This window comes from Coptis chinensis, chromosome 2 (genome assembly GCF_015680905.1).
Source record: "Coptis chinensis isolate HL-2020 chromosome 2, ASM1568090v1, whole genome shotgun sequence".
NCBI lineage: Eukaryota > Viridiplantae > Streptophyta > Magnoliopsida > Ranunculales > Ranunculaceae > Coptis > Coptis chinensis.
This window is the reverse complement of record NC_141457.1, coordinates 39,748,569-39,757,356: the sequence shown is the minus strand read 5'-3', so window position 1 is coordinate 39,757,356 and position 8,788 is coordinate 39,748,569. Positions and strand designations below refer to the sequence as shown.

At 36.4% G+C, this 8,788-nt stretch overlaps 1 pseudogene; it reads left to right on the top strand.

Moving 5' to 3' along the window:
• The first annotated feature begins 650 nt into the window (after window positions 1-650).
• LOC147516010 (cell division control protein 48 homolog E pseudogene) lies at window positions 651-1,274 on the top strand (annotated as a pseudogene).
• Window positions 1,275-8,788: the final 7,514 nt, after the last annotated feature.

Sequence of the window (8,788 nt, the reverse complement as noted above, 5' to 3'; positions counted from 1 at the left end):
CCAACACGCCCACAAATGTACTAAAAAACAATTAATTTGAAACATGACACAGCCACGTTCACTCTCACTTCCCTCTGTCTCCCGCTAACTTTGGATTCAAAAACTTTTGTTGTGTCATCAAATGTTGTGAATTTGTAATTTCACTGTGACAATTTTTGTTTCGAAAAGTTTTCCAACCCGCTCAAACTTTCAGGTTCAAAATTTCAGGTTATCTCTCGCCCATTAAAAGAAAAGAAAAAGAAAAGGAACAAAAATAAACCCTAGGCTACTATTACTTAATGTCGCACTCTCTCCCCCACTGAACCGCCCTTTCTTCTCGCTTCCACCACAATTATTAAATCACCTCAACCGATGAATAGCCCTCCCTAATGGATTAGAGAACCGTTTCCCTCCCATACATGCTTCTTTACTTTTAGAAATTTAGAATTTCTTAATTTGACATATGCATGTGTTGCTAAGATCATATGCTGATTGAGTCCTTATATTCGACAGATTAAAGTATGTTGAACAAGAACTGGCAAAGAAAAAAGGTAAAAACATTGACGCAGTGGACCAAGTTGAGAATGATCTTAAACGCGCACCTTAAAGTGAGTTGGTACTGCTTTATCTTTCCATCCTTCTTTTTAGTTTGAGCAATTTTTAGGAAAAAGATGGTATACGTTATGAGATTAGTGTTTCATCAGGTTGTAATCTTCTCATTTCGTGCTTCACAAGATCGTGTTGCTTCGTTTTTCGATTTTCACCATTCTTGTCAGGTAAGAATTTGGTAAAAATTTATCGTTTATACTTCAAAATTCAAAGTGTTTTAAATTCTTGTATGGCAAACCACTAAATGTTTTTGTATTTCACTTGTACTCAGCTAATGTGTAAATTTCTATTCTCTGGCAGAGAGGGGTAGTGTTGGAGATGCGGGAGGTGCTGCTGATAGAGTTTTGAACCAACTTCTGACTGAAATGGACGGAATGTCTGCAAAGAAAACTGTGTTTATTATTGGTGCTACCAATAGGCCTGATATAATTGATTCTACATTGCTCAGACCTGGCCGTCTTGATCAGTCGATCTACATCCCTTTGCCAAATGAGGCCTCTCATCTTTCCATTTTCAAGGCCTGCGTCAGGAAGTCCCCTGTTTCTAAAGATGTGGATTTGAAAGCCCTTGCAAAGTATACTCAAGGCTTTAGTGGAGCCGATATCACAAAGATATGCCAGCGAGCTTGCAAGTATGCCATCAAGGAGAACATTGAGAAAGTAAGTTTCCTTCTTTTTTATGTGTGAATTGCTTCTTTCTACTATGTACTTCCATTATCTTAAATAGTCTAGATTCTAGAATCATACTATTATAGGCATAATGTGAAAAGCTTCTCACTTGGGGGAGTTAGCGCATGCACCAGAGACCGTTAGTCCCCACCCACGAAGCCAAGGCCAGAGAGTTAAGCTTAGGTGGCAAGTTCAAGAGCTATGGCTTAATCAACTTGTTCATCCCTATATAATGATTTAGATGTGGGCGTGAAAGAAGGCTTTGATGTGAGGCCGAATGCCGGATCGAATCGAGTTGGGTGGATTGAGTGAATCCATGTTTGGCTGCCCTGTAGAGTGGATGTGCAAGGGACAAGTAAGTAGCAGCCATTTTTATTTCACAGTCGTTGCTTTTCCGCCACTAAATCTCAAATCTCCACCTTATTATTGATTTAAATTAAGCTTGGGAGTTTTGATGGACAACAAAGGATAGGTGTATTGGGTTTCTAATTTCTTGTTTTGGATTACTTTCGTAGTGATTTGAAACCTTGTGCTGCTAGAAGTAGAGAAAGAGTGCATAATTGTTCAGGCACATATTAACTAATGCTTAAACCTCATGGTGAGGCCGAATGACAAGGTATACTTCTTCATGACTAGTTTTTCAATATTAACAAATTAAATGAGTTTAAACTATAAAAAAAAGTTAACAAGTAGGACCTGGAGTGCGCATAAGTACAAGTGTTTGTACTACCCCTTTTGTGATATAGTGAAAAATATTGAATTGGGTATTGATAAAAGTTAGTTATGACTTCTGTTGGATCTTGGCTGTTTAGTGATTGTTGTGAATTTTGGGTGGGTTCTTGTTGAGATTATGTGGAAATGTAACCTCCAGTTTTATGTATGTAGGATCAGCTGCATTATGCTTGTTTAGTAATGCATTTAGGCTTTGGTGTAGCTTTTCAATGTCTGCTGAATTAGGAGAAGAAAAGAGTGGGTGGCTGTGAGGGGGAGCGGGGAGCTGGATGTTCTTTCTGAATTAGAACTTGGAGGACTGTTTACTTATTACTCAGTGTTTTTTTGTTTATGTGGATGTTATAGACACTTAGCTAGAAACTTGGATAATTGTTTCAGTGGATTTTGGTTTGTGTGTGCATTTGATATGGTTTTGTACTATGCTTGAAGACTGTTTTCTGCATTAGTTTTGTTTGGTGGGTTTATATTGATTTCTTTGTTGTGCTTGACTTTTCTGCCTTCATGGTGATACAAGGCAGTTGATCTCTGTAAGGAAAAATGACGGAGAGCAGTAGTATTGCGTGTGAAAGTTCTTCATATAGTTTTAATAGCAGCCTACAAGATACAGAAGACGATAAAACTATAGCAAGCATCTTAGCGGAAGAAAATTTTGTAGAGAGTGGCAAGCTGGGAAAGTGGCTATCTCATTTGGATTCCATCCCTGTAAGATTGCAAATGAATTATTTGTTTTTCTCGAATAAGATGATCATAATTTCCACATGCAGTAATCGGTAGTTATTTGATAAAGCATAAAATGAGTAGTTTACCTACGAAATGAACGATGAATTCAAAACGTAAGTAAACTAAAACTTAACTTATGAGCGAGCCTATGTTTATCAAAGATTCTACTCTCAATCCTATGAGATATAGTGGAGTAGAGTGATTCGTTCCACTCCTAGTCCTTCCGCATGCTGTGTTCTCACGTGTAAGTATTCTTCTTAAAGTCTAATGAGAGATTTACGAAAAAGGCAACTAGACTACGATGCAACTACCCACGAAATGCAACTAGTCGACGATAGGAATAACTAAGGGAATGCTACGTTGATTCGATGATAAGGAGTTAGAGGGGAATTGATTCCACCTTAACTCGACTTAATCCTATTAACTACGAATCGTCGTAATCCGAATTGAACTGCCATCAAGAGAACAATTGGTTCTTCCTAATCCCTAATTACACATGGCATTTCTACCAATTAATAACTAGCATGTGAACGATTAAACCCATTCTCATGGTGAACTAAACGTTTCTAGAGTGGAAAGGAAATTACGACGAATCTACGTTAATCGGAATCAAGCTTTCATCAAGGTTTCTCAACCCCCTCTAATGGAGGTTTAGCCGAGAATCATTACGCAATCATTTCCGATTAAATTTAAACTAAACATGATATAAAGAATTGAAATTTACTTAATTAAACAATAATGAAATCTAATTTAATGACCTAAATGCAATAAGGACAGGAATTTAAATTAGATCTAGAAATGGAAGTGACAAAAATCGAAGTTGATAGAAATACTACTTTATTGATCTAATCAAAATGAAGAACGAGATTCAAGGGTTTAATCTAATACAATAATTGGATTTTTAAACTACACTTAATCAAAAACAATTAAATAAAACTAGATCTAGAAGCAATTTTAATGGCTACTTTTTACTCTAGCCTATCTACCATTAACAGAGAGCTAAGCTTTTGTTTTTATATGTTTTCAGATCCAAAAATCGTGCATGGGCTTGGAGCCATGTTTTGGGCCAGAGAATCAGGCCCAAAACCCAATTCTTTCAGTCCAAAAAGGCCTCTTCAGCTAGATTCGGCTTCAACAGACTTTTTGTCCACTTCTGCTCCTCTGATTAGGTCAAGGCTTGGACCATTGCAAAGCTCTTTCCGAGCCGGTCGTTTTGAGATAAGGTAGGCCCAATTCCGAGGTCTGAGTCCAAAGATATGGCATTCGGAAGTTCTGCTAACTTTTGCTCCTTTATCTCGCTAAAGTGGCACATTTCTGCACATAATGGACTTTGAAGCCTGAAATGCATAAAAACACGTAATCAGTATTAACTCTTACTTATTATTCACATAATTGGTCTAACAGTATGATTATTAAGGGGTTAAAACTACAGTTTTGGGCTCTTATCATTATTTATGAAACTTTGTAAATAAGGATCATCACTTTGTAAAGAAGGAATCTACTTCTGTTGCTTGTAGTTTCAGGTGCTTCTTAATTACTAGGTTTTTTTTTTCCAATAATTCTTTTATTTATGCTACTACACTTGGCTATATGATGATTATTTTCTTTTGTTTCCATGTTTATATGATGATTCTACTGTAGAATGTTTCTTATATTTCAGTGGACCTCATCACCAAGTTGATGCTATTAGTCTCTATTTGAAAGGCTGATATTTGGAAATGTTACTAGCAAAAGTGATAGTAGTTGTGTTTAGCAGTGTGCGCAGCGTAGAAAGTTTGAGTCGTGTTCAAGCTAGGATTCCGCTACCTACACGAAAATGTTACCTCGTCGAGTCTACATTCAAACAAACCAAGTTTCATTACTTGTCGATGTCTATGCTAAAAGCTACAAAATTAACAGGTTAGACTGTTCAAACTGAAATTTTTATCGTTCATATACTTACACTGATAATGAATTTTCGTAGTTTATTTTTCGACTCTTAGGCACTTAAAATTGATTAAAGTGTACATATACATTTTTTTTCATCTCCTTAGGGGTAGGCTAAAGCATTAGCAGTATGTTTATTTACTTATATATAGGTGTTTTGTACTTGGTTGTAAGTGTTTGAGTTATTCACAAAGGGTTTGAGTTGTACATGTGTTCTCCAAGAACAATTAATGGGTATTGGACCTAAGTCTATCTTGGTTTAACTTAACAATGGACAGATTGTTTGTTTGCGATATCAGGGTTTCTTATAAGATGCTTATAATGACTTGTAGCTTCTTTCAAATAGTTTCGGTTGACTTAACCCTTAGATATATTAACAGTTACAATTCTACTTATTCACATAGGTATTTATGATCTTGAGTTAACTATTTTGCATTCAACTATCATACCTACTAATGATTTACTTTAAATCTTTAAGAAATATCTTATATATAATTAGTGCATGCCTAGATTACTTGGTTACTTTGTATATCAGTGCATTTACTGGCTATTTTATATCAAGTTATATTGAGTGTCACCACCTCTTTTTAATTGTAGGATTCAAGTGGGCTAGTGTTTTAAAAGATATGAGATAGGATTTTGGGGTTCCCTTGGAGGAATGAATGCTATCAGTTGGGAAAGCGCTGTGGATTTGTCCAATTTGTTCATATGTGGGTGATCGACTTTGACGAGATTATGTTATTTTTTCATTTGGATTTGGATTTGGATTAGGCTAATTATATTTATATGAATTAGATGGGAAATGTGTTATTTACTTCATTACATTTTACGATTAAGTACAAATATATATTGGTTATCCAAAGGGATTGGTTTCAATGAAATTAGCCATATATATGAGTGTTGCTTGAAATTTAATAGATCATATTTCGGTATGTAGTTTATTCAGGTGTGTAGTTTATTGCAGGTCTCCAATTTTGTGAGTTTATATATATATTCATGTTTTTTTTTTTAATAAAAAAAAATATACATATCACGGTTTTACTCAAACCGTCATGACTAATGATATTTTTTATGACTGTTAAAATGGATGAATGCATAACAATTTATTTAAAACCGTCACAAATGATATGATTTGTCGTGACGGTTTTTGAGCAGTTGTTACTATTTTTTTATGGTTTTATGATTGTTAAAAAGGATGAATGCATAACCGTTTATTTAAAACCGTCACAAATGATATGATTTGTTGTGACGGTTTTTGAGTAGTTGTTACCGTTTTTTATGGTAGAGAGAGGCTAGTCTGGAACAAATATTTATGACGGTTTTGGGAAAAAAATAAATAACTCTCACTCCGTCATGGTTTTGTAAAAAAAAAACAATGACAAAAGACTTTTTGTCACTGTTTTTAACTGTGATATAAAGTCTTTTTTCTTGTAGTGAATGCTAATAGAGGTATCGTTCCGGTAAATAATAACTACCAAAATCCACCCATTAATAATCAACGTGACATAGTTCTTGTCACACAACCTAAAGCTAACACTCTTCCACAACCAGATCGTTTCGATACCTTTATGCAATCTCAACAACAGATTTTACAAGCCATCCAACTTTCCTTACAACAGTTAGCTCAAGAGAAAGTGCAAACCAAAGGTGTGTTTCCAGGACAAGCAATAGCTAATCCTAAAACAACAAACACCGTCTTTGAGGTAAATGCTAATACTAGTACGGAAAATGAAAACGTAGGTGAGCTAAATGCCATCTCCACTCTCCGTTCTGGGAGAGTGGTTGATAACAAAGTAACTATGCCTATAGTTACCCCACCAGTTGTCCCTACACCGCAAATTGTACTAGATACCATAATAGAAACTGAAGAGCCTACCCCTTTAGAGGTACCAGTTAAACCACAACCTAAGAAACAAAAAGCCAAGGTTAAACATCCTGTTGATCATTACGATAAATATAAAGAGAAACCATTATTTCCCCAGAGATTAGCAATGTTAACTAAGGATACGAATTTTGATGAGATTAGAGAAGTTTTCAAAAATCTAACGATAAACCTTCCTTTTCTTAAAGCGATAAAAAAACTACCTCACCATGCTAAGTTTCTTAAAGAGTTGTGCACTACTAGGCGTCAGACAAATATTCCTAAAGACGCCTTTTTAACTTAACAATTTCCAACTTTAACGGAACACAATGGAATCGTTAAGTATAAGGACCCTGGTCGTCCTACTGTACAATGCACCTTAGGAGATTCCCACACAACGACTGCTTTACTAGACTTGGGGACGAGTGTTAACTTACTCCCGTAATATCTATACAAACAAATCGGTCTACAAGAGATGCAACCTACTAAAATGACGTTGCAATTAGCGGATCGATCAATTAAGTACCCTAAGGGTGTGGTTGAAAATGTGCTTGTTAAGGTCCAGGATTTCTACTATCCTGCTGATTTTGTTATCCTCGATACAGAAGTCACTAACGACTCTGTTCCGATCATTTTAGGGCGTCCCTTCTTGGCGACTACCAACGCGCTTATAAACTGCCGTGATGGGTCAATGTCCTTGTCTTTTGGCTATCTTTCAGTTGAGGTAAATGTTCTTAAACTAATGAAACAGTTACCAGATTCGTCTATAGATGGAGAGGTTAACATGATCGAGAGCTTAGCTCAAGATTACTTTAATAACACGTTTCCAGAAAACCATATGCATAAATTCATTTCTTTTGGAAGTTCAGATTTTATCGATCACTCCTACATAGAGGAAGTCAACACCATCTTCGAGTCTACACAAATCGTAGACCCTTCGGTTGCTCCATATACAGAGTTTGAAGACATGCTGCCTAAGCAAATATTCTTTAATCAAGATGAGGAACCTCCAGAAGCATTTATCGATATTCCTCCCACCCCGGTGCTTAAATCTCTTCCTCCCGAGTTAAAGTATATTCAACTTGATCCAGATGGTAGTCATCCGGTAATTATATCTTCTCTGTTATCTAAGGACGAAGAGACACGGTTGATCAGGGTGATTAGGGAACATCGTTCTGCAATTGGTTGGTCCCTAGCCGACATTAAGGGAATTGACCCTAATGTGTGCACTCATTGTATCCATTTAGAGGATAACGCAAAGACTTCCCGCAAACCTCAGCGTCGTTTAAACCCTACCATGAAAGAAGTGGTCTTACGGTTACTTGATGCGGGTATCATATACCCAATCTCTGATAGCGAATGGGTCAGTCCCATTCATGTAGTTCCAAAGAAATCAGGGATTACCATGGTACGTAATGCCAAGGGTGAATATGTTGCCACGCATGGTCCTATGAAATGGAGGATCTGTATTGATTACAGACGCGTAAATGCCATGACATGAAAGGATCATTTTCCTTTACCCTTTATAGATCAGATGCTTGAACGTCTAGCTGGTCATGCTTTTTATTGCTTTTTGGATGGCTACTCTGGCTATTTCCAAATTATTATTGATATTGATGACCAAGAAAAGACTACCTTCACATGTCCCTTTGGAACATATGCCTATAAACGAATGCCTTTTGGCCTTTGTAATGCTCCTGGTACCTTCCAGCGGTGTATGCTTCATATATTTAGTGACATGGTAGAGCGTTTCATGGAAGTGTTCATGGACAATTTTGCTATCTATGGAGACTCTTTCACTGAATGCCTGTCTAACCTTTCTAAAGTTTTAACGTGATGTGAAGAGAAGAGTCTCGTTTTAAATTGGGAAAAATGTCACTTCATGGTGAAAAAAGGCATAGTACTAGGTCACATCGTATCTAGTGATGGCATCGAAGTAGATAAAGCCAAACTAGATAAGATAGCGACTCTACCTATACCACAGACTATCCGTGATATTAGAGCATTTCTAGGCCATGCAGGTTTTTATAGGCATTTTATCAAAGATTTTTCGAAAATAGCTAGACCCTTAACTAATCTGCTTTTAAAGGAGGCCATCTTTGATTTTAATTTTAACTGTAAACATGCTTTTGAAACTTTGAAAGCCGCCTTAACTTCTGCACCCATTATACAACCTCCCGATTTCTCTAAACCTTTCGAACTCATGTGTGATGCTAGTGATTATACAGTTGGTGCTGTCTTGGGACAGAAACTAGATAATAAATACACCGTTATTTATTATGCTAATAAAACT